Here is a 21,351-nt window from a genome sequence, read left to right as displayed (position 1 = left end):
TAGACCCATTCTGGGCTAGTAGGGATCGCCTCTATCTGTAGAGGGGATTTACCTCTCCAACATTTCCTTATAACAAATCATTGTTTCATTTTTTAATATTTTAAATTGTTTTATGGCAACCATCCTTCAATTTATTCAAATAGGTGCTCACATATAAAGAAGAGTCATCTGAAGAATTCATTGACATTAGCTTAAATAACAATTGTGACTATATGTTGGCATATAAAAAATTAATTGTGGAATTTGTAAGTATCTATGTTGTTTTTGTTCTTCCAGTTTCGAATTAATAGAACAAAAAAGCTATTTATATTAAATCTATGATTTATAATGGGGTTTAGAACATTCAGGAAACAAAGTATGGAATTGTGCTAGCAGAAGACTTTTGCAACAATGCATGAGACTTGGTTTTGAAAACATGTGCACAATTTATGAGTCACTTCTTGCTATGGTACATTGTTATTCTATTTACATTGGTATATCTTATTTATTTTAGATTTCATTATTTTCACCAATGTATTACACTTTCTTTTTATGTATGTAGATGGAACAAAATCAAGAATATGAAAACAATCAGTGTAATCAATAAAAAATTCCTCCAAATAACACAAGTCATAGAAGTAGCTCAGGAACTGGCAACAGTTCCAACAAAGAATGATGATCTATGTGGATATCGATGCAACCTTTTGTATTTTTTGAAATAATTATTTGTGAAAATGAAACATTTTGTTTAATGGAAACATGGACATAGTGTCCCAATTGAAAGACAAGGGCTTACCAATAACAATCCCATTTGTTCTAACAAAGAGCCTCTTATTGATATATAATAAAATACATTTTAATTTATTCTATTATGTTATCCAATAATGTTGTGAAATGTTACATCACTGGTTAAATATATGGATGATTAAATGTTATCATGAAGAGATGTGAAATTTGATAATATAACAAATTAATACAAAGATCTTATACCAATACACTAATAAGATATTAATTTATACGAATATTGTTATAAGATATATATGTCAATTTCTCAATGAATAATGAATTTTAAAAGTAACAATAATTGCACTATCTTAGGTCGATGTCTCCAAAAAAGATAAAATCTCATACAAAAACACTGGTGTGTCGATGACATAAAAACGCCCCACTTCTGTACTTTAAATAAAATCACATTGACGCCATCTTTTAACATAGTTGGTTCTTTTTCAGAAAATGACAACACCAAGGCTTTAAGGTCTTCAAGAATTGGTATTATTTTTAATTAATTCCCTTATGCATCGTAACTCTTAATGCACAATTTCTTTCCTAGAACTAACACTCCTTCTACAAAATATTATTTCCATTCCCAGTGCATTATTAAAATTAACATCACCGAATGCTCTATATTACAAACATGCCGGTGTATTTTTGTAAACAAGGTATTCTAGTGCTACATGTTTAAACGACAGCACTCGAACTGTAATTAATTTTTTCATTGCTCGGAGTCTCTCCTTCATCAAAGAACGACTAGGGATTTTATTATTTAAGCCCTGATGTAGTATATGTTTCAAGTTCCAGTGCTCTTTGAGTTGAACACACGGGAAATTTTTTGTTGTAGGCACCGACATTGTATACATTTCAGGTTCTCGTGTTCTTTCAATTAAATGCCTCGATGATTTTAATTATGTATGAAGTCTGATGGGTTTGGTTTCTTGTTCCATAAAGTGCACCGAAAAAAATAACATCTGCTAAAACCTTGGTTGCCCATATTTTTTCAGTTGTGATAAAGTTCCGTTATAAGTTACGCTAAAACATCTTTTCCCACAAACAAATGTTTTAGTAAAAAAAAAATTGACAATTTTTACTCTTATAATGGAAAATACATACAAGAGTAATTTTTTATTACTATGATGGTTATTATTAATTAAGAATCCATATTAGATGAGTTTCATCATGATCTATGGAGTTTATTAGTATACAAGAAGGATTTACCTTCCTAAGTTTTAGATTTCTTTAAGTGCGTGTTACAACCATTTCATGATACAATGATGTCATTTTTTCTAAATAATTACCATCTAAGTCAATGTAATTTTTGGTAGTTGAAAGGTTCATATGGAAATCGACACAAACACCAAAAATATCACAAACACCCACTTTTTATTTTGAGAATTAAAGCTCATTTATTAGATATGTAGTGGTGTTGCAAAATGCATGTGGAATTTCATTTAATTACAACGCAAAAAATATGATATAAGTAGTGATGAGTTTTGGTAGACTTGAACTTTATATTTATATGAATGATATTTAAAAATAAATATTTAATACCTATTTTTTAGATTCAATGTCGTAAGTCATTTATTATATCTCTAGGTATTGTGATTGGTGACTGATCCAAGAGGATCCATCGATCCAATTGTATAGATGTTCCAAGTGTTGTCATTAGTGTTCATGGGTGTCGCTCAGTGTCATCATCGCTTTAGTTCAGTTTTGAAAGATCGACAGTGTTGGTTGTGGATCAAGTTGTTCAAGTAATTTTATGGTTTCGTGGCATTTGATTGATGTGTTGTTATACATGGTTGTCGACATATGTTCATCGACAATTCCACCAGGATTTGTCAACGACATGTGTTTTGTCGTTCAACTTTGCAGGTTTGATGTGTTGACATTAGTGTCATTAGTAGCATAGATTCATCATCTAAGTTTTCATTGCAAAGATAGCTGGAGTCAAGGATGCGCATGGGTTGTCATCGTGGTAGAGGATCGATATCGTCAATTTTTCAATGATCGACATGTGTTTGTTGTCATCATGTGACGAATTTCGCGAACGTCACATTGTGATAAATTTGTACATATGGGTTTTTAAAATAAATCCTAATCTATGTATTAATCCTATGTTACCATAAGCCTAAGTTCTACAAACCCTAATTCTATGCTAAACACCATTCCCTAATTTCTAAAGCCATGTATCAAAACCATGTACAAATCCTTACATAAGATCCTAGTCCTAAGATCTAATCACACCTATGTATTAAAAATACATAAAATGCATTAACCTATGCTAAAGAAAACCTATCAATGAACCTATCACTTAAACATTACAAATAAACAAAACAATTAAAAAAACACAGCCTAACCACGTAGGGTCCCTAAAACGCAACAGGATGATGTGATCAAAGTTAACGGGCGGAGGTTATAACCGTGGCAGGCAGATAACCATAACAGTGAGGTGGTGATGACATGTGAACAACGTTGAAAAGCCGCCAGGGTAAGCAGTAAACCACATCGGGGTCTAAAGCCATGGTTGATATGTGAACACATTATGTAGACCATCAGAGATTAATAACAAGGTTAGGAAGTAACTGCTAGGACTTCAGAACCGCAACAGGTTGGGCACATGCAATTGTCACCATGATAGTAGCCGTAACAGTTGGGTGGATAAGTCATTTGTTGTTAGTCCAACAGTCGACTGCCAGGAGATAGGACTTGTTCATATGCAAACAGTTAGCTAGTGCACATAGTTAAGATGATTGCCAGTAGTTATCTCTTAATATAATGTATTTTTGGGTTTTTATTGTTAGTTGGTTTTAAAAACTAATTCGGTGACCATGATTATGACCCTAGGTGTCACAAAACCATAAGACTGAGTTCCCAAACTCATCATGGAGTAACAAAGTCATCTTGTAATCAGCCCATGGAGTTTATTATGTACCTGCAGGCCTTTTTAAGGCATATTTGCTTCTTTGAAGACATTGGAGTGGTTTCATCTTTGTATGCAGGTTCTGGATGTTAGACGCGATTTTGTTTTCAGTGTTTTGGGAGCATCCAGAGTCGGAATTGTACACCATAAGAGACGTTAGAAAGCTGGTTCAGAGAGCTATTAGATGAAAAAGGTTAGAATTTCCTGTGTGCAAGCTCAGTCTATCCAAATCACTGTGTAATCAACTCTTTTATTCTCATTCCTAATAAAAACGGTTAGCCATCTTGAAAGCAGGCCCAGAGACGTAGTCCATTAGGGACAAACTTCGTAATCAATCTTGTTATTTGGTATATCAGTGTATTCACTATTTTCACTTCTATTTTGCATCTTACTTATGGTTTATCATCTGTCGTAAAGTGATCAATTCAAGCAGTTTTCCTCAATTTCTGTGCTTTCAGTTAACATTCAAACTCATTAATGGTTAATCAATTCTACATCAGTTTTTAGTATATGGTCATTTCAAATCATATAATTTGGTATCAGAGCAGGTTTCATTTGTAGAATGTGCCATTGAATGTTAACCAGATCAAAGTCGCAATGAGGAGAAGGAATCCTTGAGCAAATCGATCCAGGGATTGGAAAGCGACGAGTCATTTAGAAATTGACCATGTTAGGACCTAATGTAGGTGAAAAGATTGAAACAAAGATAAGTGAGGAAAAATTTCAGCAGGTGTTCTTAACTATGCAACATATGTTGGGAGAATTGTATGAAGACAAGAAGGTGAGAGATGCTTCTTCTTCAAAGGCATCAAAGAAGGACAAAGGTAAATGGAAGGATGATAAACCTCCATCACCTCCATCATCTCCATCATCCTCTTCTTCTTCTTCTTCTTATTCTTCTTCTTCTTCTTCTTTTAGTGCAGAATCTGAAACAGAAAAGAAACCTAAGAAATCATCTCTTTTGAAACTTGATGTTAAATTTGAGTTACCTATTTATGATGGTGAAATGAATCCTGAAAAGCTAGATAACTGGATAAACCAGTTAGAAGTGTATTGTGGAATTCATAACATTTCTAGAGGTAAAACTAAAATTTAGTTAGCTACACTTAGAATGGCAGGAACAACTTTAATCTGGTGGGAAATTAAAACTCAGCTAGATGTCAAGCGTAAAGGAAAAGTCATCTCTTCATGGTCTAAGTTTTTGAAAGCTCTTCAGAAACAATTCTATCCTTTAGGATACATGCAGCAAGTTGTTATTTATTGGGAGCATCTAAGGCAAGGTAAAGGCCAATTTTTTTAAGAGTTTACTGAGGAGTTCAGAAAGAAAGCATTGGTACTTGGTATTTCATTGGATACACATGAAGCTTTGTTAAAATACATTGGCAATTTACATTCATATTTGCAACATACTTTATTGATGTTTAATCCTGATGATTTTGAAAAGGTGTGTGTTTAGGCCATACATAATGAATCAGGTGGCAGACCATTTGAGTTGTCATCTTAGTCATCCAAAGAGTTGGAAGCTAAAGATTCCAGAGATAGTAATGGGAAGAACATTTCAAAGAGAAAGAAATCAGAGATCGTTCAGAAGGAAATACCTACTTGTTCTCATTGCTAGAGAATCGGTCATGATGAACCAAAGTGCTGGAAACTTCATCCAGAACTTAAGCCCAAAAAGTTCCTTAAGACGAAGGATGAAAAGAAGGCCATTATAGCAGTCTAGCTAGATCTAGGTTCAGGTTTAGGTGACGAAAGGAGGATAATCGCCATGGTTACGACAGGTAAAACTTCTGATACTGGTTCAAGTTTGAAAACTAACGTATCTTCTTCAAACATAAATCCTCCACATAAGGATAACTTCTAAGCATACAAATATTGACACAATGTTTGACAGTGGATGACAAGAAAATTTAATGTTTGAACATATAGTTAATCAATTGGGATTGGAGACACAAAATCATCCAAGACCATACCCATTAGGTTGGATTAATAAATCAACTCAGATACATGTCACAAAGTAGTGTCAATTAAAATTTGCAATTACATCTAAGTACATTTATGAAGTGGAGTTAGATGTCGTCCCACTAGACATATGTGGAGTTGTATTAGGAAGTCCTTATCTTTATGATAGAGATGCAGTGTCTTACAGAAGACAAAAAAAATATCACCTAAAGAAAGAAGGGGTTGAATTTATTGTTAGGGCACATAAAGTCAAATCAAACTTGGATTTAATTGTTAAAAATCAAGTTAAGCAGTTAATAAATTCAATTAAATATGTACTCATGTTTATTAAGGAGCAACATAAGGATGATTCTTCAAGATGTGAGATTCAGTTTATAGATCAATTGGCCAAGGTGGTTAATTCCTTTCCAATAAATATTATTCATGAACAGGACAAGCAACATGACATACATTTAATGTCTTATGAAAATATTCTTAAAGACAGAATGAATTTCAATTCATTCATTCAATTGAATGCTAGAAACTATCATCATCAGCAGCATATTGCAGGGAATGGTATATGTGAGTCTAATCAGAGACTTGTTTCAGATGGTATGTTTATTTTTAGTTTTAGGGGTGTAGGTTAGTATTGGGGAAAGTCAATGTTACATTTCTTTGGTATTGCATCATCATTTCATGCTTTAAAATTAATGAAGCCTCTTTTAAAGTGGAGAGGAAGTTTATAAGTTTTCATGACAAAGAATTTTAGAAAGCAAATATAAAGTTTCCTTACCAAGATTTGAAAACTAATGCATTAAGTGAAAATGTTAGTCAATGGAAATATCAGTTAATAGACGAAGAAACAATGATTCAAGTAAATCAACAATTACTTAGATATTCCCAAAGTCAAACTAAGTTGCAGTAGTCTTTTCATCACAGCTGGAGGAGTCATGTGTAGTAAATTCACTTAGTAATCAGTCAACAGGAAAGTAAATCAAGTCAAGTAATTGATGTGAAGTCAAAATAAAAGGAGTCTTTGAATATTTTAGTTATTCTGGAAAGTATATTGTTCATACCCATCAGATATATTGAACAAATTTCTACAAATACTGTTTTGAAAGATGTTTTTGAATCACTAACTCATCATTCTTTGTGGAAATAATTCAATTGCCATGTTGATAACAGGTTGTTTTCCCATCATCGCAAGTTGTTCATACTACGGATGGAAGAAACAGGTCACCAAATTGAAAGGTATCATGGTCAACATCATGAGGGTCATCATCACATGTAGGTGATTGATCGCATCATGTATTGGTACATCGTCAGGTCAAGATGGAAAGAGATGGATTTCTAACCATGTACAAATACTTACCTAAGACCATATACTTACCTAAGACCATAGTCCTAAGTTCTAATCACACCTATGTATTAAAAATACATAAAATGCATAACCTATTCTAAAAAATACCTATTAATGAACCTATCACCTAACCCTCGGCCTATTTCAATGTTTAAACATTATAAAAAAATAAAAAAAATAAAAAGACACATCCTAATCGTGCGGCATCCCTAAACCGCAGTAGGATCATGGGATCAAAGTTAACGGGTGAAGGTTATAACCGTGGCGGGCAGAGAGCCATAACAGTGAGGCGGTGATGACATGTGAACAACGTTGAAAAGCCGTCGAGGTAACCAGTAAACTGCATCGGGGTCTAAAGCCGCGGTTGACATGTGAACATGTTATGTAGTCCATCGGAGTTTAATAACGGGGTTAGGAGGTAACCTCCAGGACTTCAGAACCACAACAAGCTAGGCACATGCAACTGTCACCGTGACAGTAGCCGTAACCACTGGGTGGATAAACCATTTTTTGTTAGTCCAACAGACGACCGCCGAGAGAGAGGACCTGTTTATATGCAAACAGTTAGCCAGCGTGCATAGTTAAGATGACCGCCAACGATTATATCTTAATATAATGTATTTTTGGGTTTTGATTGTTAGTTGGTTTTAAAAACTAATTCAATGACCATGACTATGACCCTAGGTGTCACGAAACCATAAGACAGAGTTCCCAAACTCATCATGGAGCAACCAATTCATCTTGTAATCAGCCCATGGAGGTTATTATGTACCTGCAGACCTTTTTAAGGTAGACTTTCTTCTTTGAAGACATTAGAGTGGTTTTCAGCTTTTGTATGTAGGGTCTAGAGGTTAGGGGAAATTTTGTTTTTAGTGTTTCAAGAGCATCCGGAGTCGGAATTGGAAACCATAAGTGGCATTGGAAATATGGTTTAGAGAGATATTTGATGACGGAGGTCAGAACTTCTCGTGTGCAAGTTCAGTATGTCCAAATCACTGTGTAGTCGACTCCTTTCTTCTCATTCCTAATCAAAATGATCGCCCATCTTGAAAGTGGACCCAGAGACGTAGTCCATTAGGGACGAACTCCATAATCAATCTTGTTGTCTGTTATATCTGTGTATTCTTTGTTTTCACTTTTGTTTTCCATCTTACTTATGGTTTATAAGCTGTCGTAAAGTGATCAATTTAAGCGGTTCTCCTCGATTTTTGTGTTTTCAGTTAACATTCAAACTCATTAATGGCTAATCAATTCTACATCAGTTTTTAGTTTATAGTCATTTCAAATCAGTGAGAAATCATGTAGATGTTGGTATAGATCATATGGAATTTTATTTAATTATAAATTAATATATATGATCTAGGTAATGATGAATCTTGGTAGATTTGAACCTTATATTTAAATGAAAAAGCTCTTTAAACTTCTCAAAAATATTGGATAACTAGTTTTTACTTTCAAAGTTATATGTTATTTATTAAATCTATAGGTGATGTTGTATAATTTGTAGGATTTGTTATGAATTTCGTAGGAACTGTCGCATAAATTCTATAGGTTTTGTTTATGCAATAGTTTAGAATTGATTATTAAGATCAATGTCAATTTTGTTATAAAATTTTTACATTTATTTGACCATGCACACCAAAAACTAAAAGTATCTAATATGTAATTTACAAGATATTGTATTTATAGTAATGTTATGGATCACTAATAGTATATTTTATAGAAGCCATGTAGTGTTCGCTAAGAATAATCAAAATAAATTACAAGATATTGGATTTATAGTAATGTTATGGATCATTAATAGTATATTTTATAGAAGCCATGTAGTGGTGGCTAAGAATAATCCAAAGTTGTTTTATTTTTTTGTGTTAAATTTTATAGAGATTCTATATCATATCAAAAAGAGTGATTAAGTTCTCTAATTAATATATTTCATGTGAATTTTTTGGAAATGGTTGATTAAGATAAAAAAAAATATTGGACTTACTTAATAGGCATATAAGTTACAAATTGGTATCATTACTGATCAATATATTAGCTAAGAAAATTATTTTATACTCTATAACTTAAATTAGGCACATAGAGAAATAGATATGTAGCAATCTTGGCATTATTTTTTAAGTCATTTTCCTTTGATCCACACCGCAAGGGTTGAATCTACTTCAAGGTCCTATATCTCTATTTAACTCATTAGCCTTTAATAGTTATAAGGCAAAATGGATCATTGTGTCCTAAAATCAGAACATGTTGTAGAAGTGGCCCATTATGTCCCTAATCTTGATAATGAGGACAATGTGGATAAATATGAAGTAGAGCCATAAAATGATATGAATGGAATATGGAATAGTCTTTCAAGTAGTAGGTTTCTGTTAGGATATTCCGACACATAGGAAATAGTTAAGTTCAACTTGGTCTAGTATAGAGTTAGGTATAGAGTTAGGTAAAGTGTGTTTCTTTACCGTTGTACATTTTGTAACTTACAATCCGACGGTCACGATATGTAGTGATCCGACGGTTCACTCTCTCCTCGGTATTACCGACACTTGATCCGTGGCTTGACACCCGATTGGTCCATGAGTTCTATTTAAAGCGCATGGAGGGTCATTGTTCGGGTAATCCGTGCATGAGATAAGCTTATGTAAATTTTCATTCTTTGATTAATAAATTGCCTGTAGTAGCCACGTTGGCACAGGCCGTGGACTGTTTCCCTCTTTGACGGTTTTAACCACGTCAAAAATACTGGTGTATTGATTTGAGATCTGGTTGTGAGTGGTGTCCTTTTGGTGTTCTTTCTAAGGAACTTACCATGTAAATTCCTACATGGTATCAGAGCTATTTGAAGGCCGCATCTGTTGGTGATCCAAATCTGAAGCCGGTAGAACTGCGTCTGACTGCCGTTTCCTAGATCTGTTGTTTCTGAGTGCTTTCGGGCCGAGAGGACTGCTCTGTTGTGTTCGGAGCATCTGTTCCAGTGAGGAACCCCTTTCGTTTCACGGGAAAAGGTTTACGGTAGCCCTAGCTGCGTCATTTTTAAGATCTGGAGGTATACAGTCTTTATTTGCAGTTTGCTGTTATTTTCTCTCTGCTTATTTCGGTTTCGGTTTATTTAGCCTTTTTTTTTAACCGGATCTATACCTTTCATTTCTGCGTATGCTCTTTGCCCTGCGACTCTGTGCGATCTGGGAAAATCAGAAACAGAAAGGAAGGATTTTTCTCATGCGTATGCTCTTTTCCCTGCACCTTAGTGTGATCTCGGAAAATCAGAAACATTGAGAAAAATATTTAGTTTTTCGGCTAAAGCTAACTTTGAGCCGCAAGGTTCATTTTTTAAAATATCTAGTTTTTTGGCTAAAGCTAACTTCGAGCCATAAGGTTCGTTTTCTTTGCATGTCCGTGTTGGGTTTTGTGTTTTGTGTTTTGTAGGGAAAAAGAGCTTTCTCAAGGCAAGCACGCAAACCAAGGCCCCCCCCCCCCCTCTCTCTCTCTCTCTCTCTCTCTCTCTCAAATTTTTTGTATAGATCAATTGGTTCAAAGCTATTTTAGGAGAGCAGACGTCTTGGGTTCAAGTCTCCATTTTGTGGGGGCGGATTTTTTCATTTCCGCACATTCGCGCACTTTGCCGGCAACTTCAACAATTTTTTTTCAAAAGGCCATAACTTCTTCATCCGGAAGCCTTTTTCAGAGCCGTTTTTTCAAAACAGCCTAATTTTTCGAGATCTATCCATTGGAACACTTACTTTCAGCATCTTCAGCTTCATTTAAAAAAAAAAAAAATGGAAAGTCCATGCCAAGTCATTCTTGACAGCACTAACTACTTCCAATGGATAGCCTACATGGAAGATTTACTTAGAAGTAAAGGTCTCTACAGAATAGCCACAGGCCAAGAGAAGAAACCAAAAGATGAAGACAAGGCTACAAAATGGGAAAATAGACAAGATCAAGCACGTGGTTTGATAGGGATGTCTATTTCTCCTGATCTTAGATTCCATATTGCAGAACTTGAGACTCCTCATGAAGCATTCGAACAAATCACTAAAGTTTTTGGGATTAAAAATGAAATTAGAGCCCATCAACTTGAAAATGAGTTGCTTACATGATCCTAATAATTTTTCTTGCATTGAAGATTTCTTGTCCAAATTCAAGACCCTTAGATATCTCTTGGAAGGTGTTAAGGTTAAGAAAGAAGATAGTAACCTTATTTATTCCATCCTTACTAAGTTGGGACCAGCCTACTCTGTATTTGTTTCCACCTTCCATTCTACAAGGGAAGCTTTCATTTGTCAAGGAAAAGACTACAAGGCCCCTTACTTTGACTCTTTTTGTGATTCTTTAATAAGAGAACAAGAAAAACTCTTACACCTTGGTCTTCTTAATCTTGGAAAATCTTCCAAGAAAGCATTAGCCGCCGAGCAGCAACCAAATTCAAAGAATCCTAAGAAGTCATATCCTAAAAAGAATGGTCCTAAACCAAACAAGGGTCCTAAGCAAACTCACCCTCAAAATGAAAGATCATTTCAGAAAAATGATAAGATCAATAAAAACAAATGGAAGAAGAATGATAGGCATTGTAACTTTTGTAATCGAGATGGCCACTTAGAATCTAAATGCTTTAAGAAGATGGAAGCCTTGGAAGCCGCAATGAAGAAACATAACATCCATGTGGAGCACTCTTCAACTTCAACTTCAACTTCATCTTCAGGAATGGCACTTTCTGCATGTCATTGTCAATCATCTCAGTCTGGTTATGCATTAAATGTATCTTCTTCTTCTCATTCTCATGATTGGCTCATTGATTCTGGAGCCCCTTATCACATGGCCAAAAACAAAGCCATGTTTTCTTCTTTAAATGATTGTAACACCAAAAATATATATGTTGGTGATGATAGATCTCTTAATGTTGTAGGGACTGGAACTGTTCATCTAGACAATGGTCAGTTTAATGATGTATTATGTGTTCCAACCTTATCCTGCAACCTTCTATCTGTATATCAGATAACTCATTCAGGTGAAGGTAAAATTGTTGAATTTTCACCTCATGATGTTGTAATCAAGGATCTAAGAGATCCTAAACAGATTCTAGCTACTGGTATTGCTGATGATTCCACAAGGTTGTATATGTTTCACAACTTTGGGTCATCAAATCTTCCCTCAGTATTTGTTGCTCATAATGACGAAGTGAGCAAACTTTGGCATGAGCAATTTGGTCACTTAAACTATCGCTCCCTTCAGCATCTATGTAAAGAAAATATGGTGACAGGTCTTCCTATGGTATCTTGCAGAGATGGTGTTTGTTCCAGATGTGTACTCGGAAAACATCGTCGGGACAGTTTTGAAAAACGTGCCTCTTGGCACGCCTCAGCCCCTTTACAGCTTGTGCACAGTGATTTATGCGGTCCACTTCCTGTTGCTTCATTCTCTGGCTGCAAGTATTTCTTAACTTTCATTGATGATTTCTCCAGACACACTTGGATATACTTCTTAAAACTCAAGAGCGAAGTATTTAACACATTTTTGGCCTTCAAAGCCTTTGTTGAAAAACAATCTGGACATCAAATTCTTAAGCTAAGAAGTGATAATGGTGGAGAATATGTTAAAAACACATTCATCAACTTTTGCACCGAAAATGGAATTCAAATGCAACATACTGTTCCATACACTCCACAACAAAATGGTGTAGCTGAAAGGAAAAATCGCACCTTAAAGGAAATGGCTAATTGTATGCTGCAATCTAAAGGACTCAGTCTTAGTTTTTGGGCCGAAGCAATTAATTGTGCAAATTATATAATAAATCGCACTCCTACTAAGGTTCTAAAGAATATCACTCCAGAAGAAGCTTGGAGTTCCATTAAACCAGATGTAAGTCACTTTCATGTTTTTGGAAGTGAAGCATGGGCCCATATTCCAGATGAAAAGCATAAAGCTTTAGAACCTAAGAGTGAGAAATGTACTTTTGTTGGATATTCTGAAGATGTAAAAGGTTATAGACTTATTCCATTTAAGTCCAAAAATGTTATCATTAGAAGAGATGTAAAATTTGATGAAAATAAATCGACCTGCGAGCCTAGTCCGGCGGATGTGCCACCTCTTCCTATCTCTTCTACTTTTGAAAACATTTCTTCTTCAGATGATGAAAGTGAGGATGACAATACTCCCCCACCTTCTCAGGATCCTCAACTTCGAAGATGGGTCCGTGCTACTCGGGATGCAGCAGGTGATCTTGCTGGTGATCCTACAGATCAGCGACGTACACATTCTCAGTTTGAAAGAGCCTCTTCTTTAATGGCTCAAGCTCCAGTAAATCATGATCCTGACACTTTTGCAGAAGCTTCAGGGCATCCACATTGGGAAGCAGCTATGAATGAAGAATATCATTCATTGTTGGCAAATGATACATGGGATCTTGTTCCTCTACCAAAGGGATGCAAACTTGTTAGATGTAAATGGGTTTACAGAACCAAGTATGGACCAGATGGGAAAGTTGATAAACATAAAGTTCGTCTTGTTGCTAAGGGCTTTTCACAGGTTGAAGGCATTGACTACACTGAAACCTTCTCCCCTGTTGCCAAAATGAACTCTATCTGCCTTGTTCTTTCCCTTGCTGCCTCTTTAAAATGGGAAGTCGATCAGATGGATGTTAAATCTGCCTTCTTGCATGGGGACTTGCATGAAGAAATCTATATGGAACAACCCATTGGCTTCATCCAAACAGACTCCAGCCTTGTATGTCGACTTAAGAAATCTCTTTATGGTCTCAAGCAAGCTCCTCGGGCTTGGTATGCCAAAATGGATAGCTTTATTTTAGAATCTAGCTTTTCTAGGTGTTATTCTGACAATACTGTCTACACCAAGAAAGTGGGCAACTCTCTTATCATCCTTGTTCTTTATGTTGATGATCTTATTCTTACTGGTAGTGATCCCAAACTTATAAACCATGTGAAGTCTAGCCTTACAAAGAAATTTGAAATGACAGACATAGGACACTTACACTATTTTCTCGGTCTCAAGTCTTGCAATCCAAGGAGGGTATTTCCCTTTCCCAGTCCAAGTATGCTTGTGATATTCTTCGTCATTTTCACATGGAAGACTGTAAGCCAGCCCCTTCTCCCTTTCAGTCTGGAGTCAAACTTTCAGTCTCTTGTACTTCTCCTGAAGTTAATGCTACCTTATACTGTCAACTTGTAGGAAAACTCTTGTATTTAACCCATACTCGTCCTGACCTTTCCTTTATTGTTGGCCTTGTTGCTCGTTTTATGCAAAACCCCCGTGAAAGTCATTGGAAAGCAGCTAAAAGAATACTTCGTTATGTTCGAGGTACAGTACAGTTTGGGATTCATTACAGTGCCAAAGGAGCTCCTCTATTAGTTGGTTTCACTGATTCTGATTGGGCTGGTGACCCTGATGATCGGAAGTCTACTGCCGGTTATGTCTCCACTCTTGGTTCAGGACCTATTACATGGGCTTGTAAGAAACAGGCTGCCATTTCTCTTTCGCCAGCAGAAGCAGAGTATCGTGGTGCCGTGGAAGCTAGTAAGGAAGCCTTGTGGCTTCGTTAGATCCTATCAGAGTTTGGCTTTGAGCAGCAGCATCCCACCACACTTTGGTGTGATAATCAAAGTGCCATTCAGCTATGCAAAGATCCAATCCAGCATCAGCACAGCAAACACATTGAACTACACATGCACTTCATCAGAAAGCTCATTCATGACCATGTTCTTGAAGTGCAATATTGTTCAACAGATGATCATGTTCTTGAAGTGCAATATTGTTCAACAGATGATCACGTTGCAGACATCTTCACAAAGGCTCTCACAGAGGCGAAGTTCACTAAACTTCGATATATGCTTGGAGTTCAGGAAGTTGTCACTAAGGGGGGATAGGCTCTAGTGCCTCCTTCCTTCTCCTATTGTGTCATATTTGTAAATCCTTCAATCCTATCCCAAGTTGTTCTTAAGGGGGGATGTTAGGATATTCCGACACATAGGAAATAGTTAAGTTCAACTTGGTCTAGTATAGAGTTAGCTATAGAGTTAGGTAAAGTGTGTTTCTTTACCGTTGTACATTTTGTAACTTACAATCCGATGGTCACGATATGTAGTGATCCGACGGTTCACTCTCTCCTCGGTATTACCGACACTTGATCCGTGGCTTGACACCCGAATGGTCCATGAGTTCTATTTAAAGCGCATGGAGGGTCATTGTTCGGATAATCCATGCATGAGAGAAGCTTATGTAAATTTTCATTCTTTGATTAATAAATTGTCTGTAGTAGCCACGTTGGCACAGGCCGTGGATTATTTCCCTCTTTGAGAGTTTTAACCACGTCAAAAATACTGGTGTATTGATTTGAGATCTGGTTGTGAGCGGTGTCCTTTTGGTGTTCTTTCTGAGAAACTTACCCTGTAAATTCCTACAGTTTCTACTTATTTCTTCTTTTTCTTTTCTTTTTTTTTCACATTTTAAGTAGGTTTTTTTAATATTTTTTTTTAACCTATAAAAAGTTAAGGATGGGGAAATCAAATGTGTAATATTTTTATTATTAAAAATATTGACAAAGTTTTACAACATGCTTTAATTTTTATTTTATTTATTGATAAATTATTTTTAATCGGTGATTATTAAATAATAAGAGTCGTTGATATCTTATTAACAATTTTTTTTTAAATAGTTTATCTTAAAGAGGTAAATTAATATTTACATATATATACACATTTATTTTGTAATATACATCGTTGCAGCAAATATTGTAAAAGCATATTTATAAATGTACTCTTTTCATTATACTATTACAAATATACGTTTCCTCCTTTTTCCAAGAAAAAAGTGCTCCATAACCTAAAAGTTTAAAATCAACCATTAATGATACACCTCCAATTAGTTTAACGGTTTATTTAACACTGATTTCAAGTAATTATAAGTTCTTTTTGTAACAAATCAATATTTTAGGTATAAAAGAGGTTTAATGCTTTTTAATTATGGAATTGTTTTTTATATGATTTTTTAGACTTATCAGTGTTAGGTGGAAAATTTTGAGGTGAAATCTTGACTTGACTTGTGTTATTTAAACTAGTTTTTCTCAATTATATATATGAATTCAGCACCTTTGAAAACCCTTAAAATACTTGGATTGCACGAGATTACTCATCAAATTTATGATTTCAATAAATTTCTACGAAATTTTTGAAAAATTACACCCCAAAAACTGACCATAAAATCTCACACTAAAATTAAGTGTTTACTTATAACCCATTTTTTATTCATTTGAATTATAAGCATTTTATCTTTATTTCGATAAGTCACTCAGTATTTTATATCTATGTTTAAGTCTCTGAGCACTAAAGCCTGACATCACCTTCGAAATCTGTGATTATAGATACATGGTATTTTTGGAATCGGCAATAAAGATAAGTTTAATAGATGCAAATGTATAATATTGTATTTTGGAGAGGCCAACCCGAAAATTTTGTTCTCACCATTTACAACTTCTGCTGTGAAACTTGGTCAGGGTTATTAGGTGATGGAGATGGAGATGACAGAGTACTAGCACAGACAGAAGGGCATGCATGACCATCTGGCAACTTTTATCGACAAAGATGGAGCTTCGTTCAGTTATTTGCGGAAACTGGAACTCGGCCCATGTATGTCCTCGCTCGATTTGCCTCTATTTCTGACAGATGAAATAATTTTGGTAAAGTCCAGGAATAATAAATGTTCAAGATCGCCCGACTTGTTTTGTTCGCAGATTCATGTGAGATCTCCAGAGTCCTTCGAACTCTATCTCCCTTCACTACTGTCAGCGTTGGAGTGTACAGGTAGCGGGTCCAACCAGTACGGAGAGGAATGTGACGATCTGGTCGCTGAGGTCAGATTATGGTCGATGGCCATACTAAAAGAAAATTTGGCGCTATCCCCTCTAAGGATTTTTTACCCAAAGCATTTGAACTCTCATCCAAACCCATCTCATTTACTCATGTAAATATCAAATCGGAAATCGCCTTCTACATCGGTGTAACGTCCCATTTAACCATCACACTCAAGGTTTTCTGGTCTATTCAGGATCTTCCTTTTCATTTTCCATTAAATCCAAACCGTGCGGTTCTTGACTTTGCACGACCTTTTCTTGACCTTGTAAGACCTACCCATGAATCCGGAGAGCAGAGGCACATTTCTATTCTTCTTCTTTGTGTTTAACAGCGGATTGGAGATGCATGCACATTTCAATCGCTTTCACGGTTAATTGCAATGTTTTTTAAATGAATATATATTTTTAATAAAAATATTTTTGATGAAAATTATATAAGAGAAATTTTTGCTCTATAATAAATTATTAGTTTGTTTTAAAAATTACGGTTAATTTTTTTCGTGGTCTTATGTGATTTCTTAATTTTTTTTTTTTCCTTATAAATCACAAAACCCTGAAATCGGTAAATATAATTTTTAATTAAATTTATGTAAATTTAACTAAATTGTAAATTCAGCGATAGTAATTGATTTTAATGATATCCAAACCCTGAAATCGGTAAATATAATTTTTAATTAAATTTATGTAAATTTAACTAAATTGTAAATTCAGCGATAGTAATTGATTTTAATGATATCCATCAGATTTTCTGAATGCACAATATGCATAAAAATGACTCCTGAGCTAGGCATGTGACAGACTTGCCAAGCCTGATATAATGCAAACATTATATTCATTTAATAATGTGACTCAATCTAATAATGGAAATGTATCAGACATTTAACATTGTCAACTTTTGAGTGCAAAAAATGCCAGTCATTTGCTGTCTAGCAAGCCTAGTCGTGACCAAAGGCTGGAGAAAGAAAGATTGCCAACATTAACAAGCACGTCTGGAGAAAGAAGGATTGCCAACATTAGCAAGCACGGTTGTGACTGAGGCAAGAAAATTGCCAACTTTTGATTGGACGGAAGATTAGTTATCACTTGTCCACAATCTATGTTAAGATAGTCGATTTAGAGAAGCACACTCGTTTCCTGGGATCCTTATTTATTTTGATAGTAGGATTTGAAAATATCTCGAAAATTTTGATTGCGTTGCATGTTATCCATTCTATTGTCGAGGTAGGCAGGGTGATGTGTGATTTGATTCTGCCAAGTGGTGTGTTTTTTTATTTTTATTTAACAAATATGTAAGTGAAGTTCACTGTACTAATAAATAATAATGAATATTTATTGATAATGAATATACATTTTGGTTATTTTTAATTATCTTGACAAGTTATACAAATAACTTAATTGTTATTTCTATTAATTTTGTGATAGGGTATGATATTAATTTTGAAAATATTATTTTTCTTAATAACACAAATCTTTTTTTAGCAAATGTTTGCATTTTCACTTTTGATAGCTTGATAGATCAAGGGTTAAGATGAACCTAGGCATATGTTAAATATGTCTAATATGAATCGAGTCATTTTAATTTAAATTGAGTTTGTTAAGATGATAGAGACTATTAAAGAAAAGATTTAACAGTACTTAAATTAAAACATATATAAATGTAATGTAATGTACTATAATCTAAAATGCAAAATGTAATGTATTGTAAAAAGTAAAATATAAAATATAAATGTGATGTAAAATGTAAGGCACGGAGCTACAAATTTGATGAGAAGAAATTGGTCTCTCTAAAGTTGACATACCATTATTCTTTAACAAGGAATTTCCTTCTATATTATTATAAGTATATTAATCAATAGTATTGATTATTATTACTCAAATGTATTATAATAATAATCATCTCCATTATATGTATTATTATATTAGACATTACATATATCGTTGACTATATAGAGTGACAATTCTCGATCATATGGATGGAAGGGCAGAGAGAAGGAAAAAGGGAGAGATAGAGAGAGGCGGAGAGAGAGAGAGATGGAGGGGGAGGAGGAGAGGGGGAGAGAAGGAGTGAGGGAGTGAGATAGTGACAAAGTTGGACGGCAGAGAGAGAGGGGTGTGATGGGGGAGCGAGAGAGAGAGTGTGTGTGAAGAAGAGCGGAAGGGAGACGGAGGGAGGAAAGGTAATGATGAAGTTGGGGGGAGAGAGAGAGAGGGAGAGAAATGGGGGTGAGAGAGAGAGAGAGAAGAAGGGAGGGAGACAAGGAGAGCGGGGTGAGAGAGAGAAGTAAAGGAGAGAGAGAGGGAGAGATGAAGGAGAGAGATAAAGAGAGAGATGGAGGGAGACAAATATATGGATGAGGGAGAGAGAAGGAGAAAGGGTGGGACATAGTGATAGAGTTGGAGAGTGGAAAGGTGGAATAGAGTGATGGGGGGTAGAGACAAAGGGAGGTGGGAGAGAAAGGGAGAGAGGAGAAGGAAGAGAGAGAGGACTTGAGAGAGAGAGAAGGAGAGAGGGAGGAAAATATATATGGAGTTGGAGGGGGAGAAAGAGGGAGGGAAGAACAAAGATATATAGAAATAATGCTAGAGAGAGATAAGTAGTGACAAGGGAGAGATATAGAGGGAGAGAGAGAGAGAGAGAGAGAGAGAGAGAGATAAGGGGAAGAGATAGAGAGAGAGGAAGATGAAGATGTAGGGATAGAGAGATAGATAAATATGGGGATTGTGTGTGTCTGTGTTTTGGGGGTGAGATAGACAAACATATAAGGAGAGATGATGGGATATAGAGATATACGTGGAGGGGGAAGACAAGGAAGAAGATAGAGACAAAGAGATTTAGTGAGGGAGAGATAGACAAATATGGAGAGAGAGAGAGAGAGAGAGAGAGAGAGAGAGAGAGAGAGAGAGATAATGTGTGTTTAGGGCTGTGGGATAGAGAAATGAGAGAGAAAGGGAGAGAAAGGGAAGAAGATAGGTACATAAAGAGGAAGAGAGAGGTGTAGAAAAAGAGATATTTGGGGGAGAGAGGGAGGGGGAAGAGATTGATGAAAGAGAGAGGGAGGGTGAGAGAGAAGGAGAGAGGGATGGAGATAGACACAGAGATGGAGGAGTGGGAAAGGGGGAAAAAGAAACAGACATGCAAAGACAAATATAGATGGTGTATAGTATTATATAATATTGAACATTATTAATTATAGAGGAATAGGAAGTAAGGCTTTTAAGCACATAACAATATTTTTAACCATGGATATTTGCCCTCACTTTACCATAGACATACTTAACTTGTGAATAAGTTTCGTTACAATACCATGGGCCAATGTCATGGCTTACTAATACCATGTGTCCAAAAAACCATAATTCATGTTCGTATGACATATTTTTTTAATTAATTAATTTGATCAAAAAGGTAGAAAGAACTACTTTTGAGATAAAGTGCAAGGTTTTATTTGTGACTATTACCAATACTAGTGTAACCATATAAATTAAATGGCTCATAAACAGCAAAAAAACTTAATATATATCGCTTAAACACATACAAATTTAAAATAACATGTAACAAGTTTCTTAACTAGCCTAGATCCATCTTAACTCCTGATCTACCAAGCGTTGAGAGGGACCAACTATCTTTTCAATCTAAAAGAGTTTTGCATCTCAAGAGATTTGATCCTATTTTGATTGTGTGGGAGATGGCTTCTCTCGACACTTCGTAAATCCTTAGTTAATATGGATCTAAAATGGTTTAGTTATTTATTATAATTTATTATAATTAAATTATTAATTGATGTATTTTATTTTATCTTATATTGACTAGGTCAAAATATTAAACATGACATTACAGCACCTCTACCATATTGGGTCGGAGAGCAGCTCTTGATGCAACCATGGAGATTCACCCTTTATTTACCATGGATATTCCTAAGTGGTGAATAGTATTTGTTACAATAGCATGTGCCAATACCATGGATTACTAATACAACATGTCCAAAGCCATAAATCATGTTTATATGATATTTTTGTAATTAATCAATTTAATTAAAAGAATAAAATTTGGATAGCTACTTTTTAGATGAATCTCAACCTTCAATTAGCAACTACTACAAGTGCAACCATATAAACTAAATGACCAGTATAGACAAATAATCATCAATCCATAATAAGCATCAAAACACTCCATAAAAAGTCTCACATCACTAAAATTCAAAAAATCATAAAAATTAACTAAATTATAAATTTATTTTAAATTATTGCAACCGTAGATCCATCTTAACCCCATATTTCTCAAAGCATCGAAAGGAATGAAACTTTTGACCACTCTAATTTTATTTTTATTTTTTATTTTTAATTATCAAGCCAATGGTACATAAAATTACATTGCATAACATTATATAACATAACAAGATGCAACATGACATTGCAACGTATCTTCCATATTGGGTTGGAGAGTGCCTCTCAGCACAATTAGTACTAGCCTAGATCCCAGATCTATCAAGCCTCAAGAGGGACCAAATCTCTTTACCT

Source organism: Pinus tabuliformis, chromosome 4_2 (assembly GCF_031772625.1).
Source record: "Pinus tabuliformis cultivar Carrire ecotype Pingquan chromosome 4_2, CPIR1, whole genome shotgun sequence".
Taxonomy (NCBI): domain Eukaryota; kingdom Viridiplantae; phylum Streptophyta; class Pinopsida; order Pinales; family Pinaceae; genus Pinus; species Pinus tabuliformis.
This window is presented reverse-complemented; position numbering follows the sequence as displayed.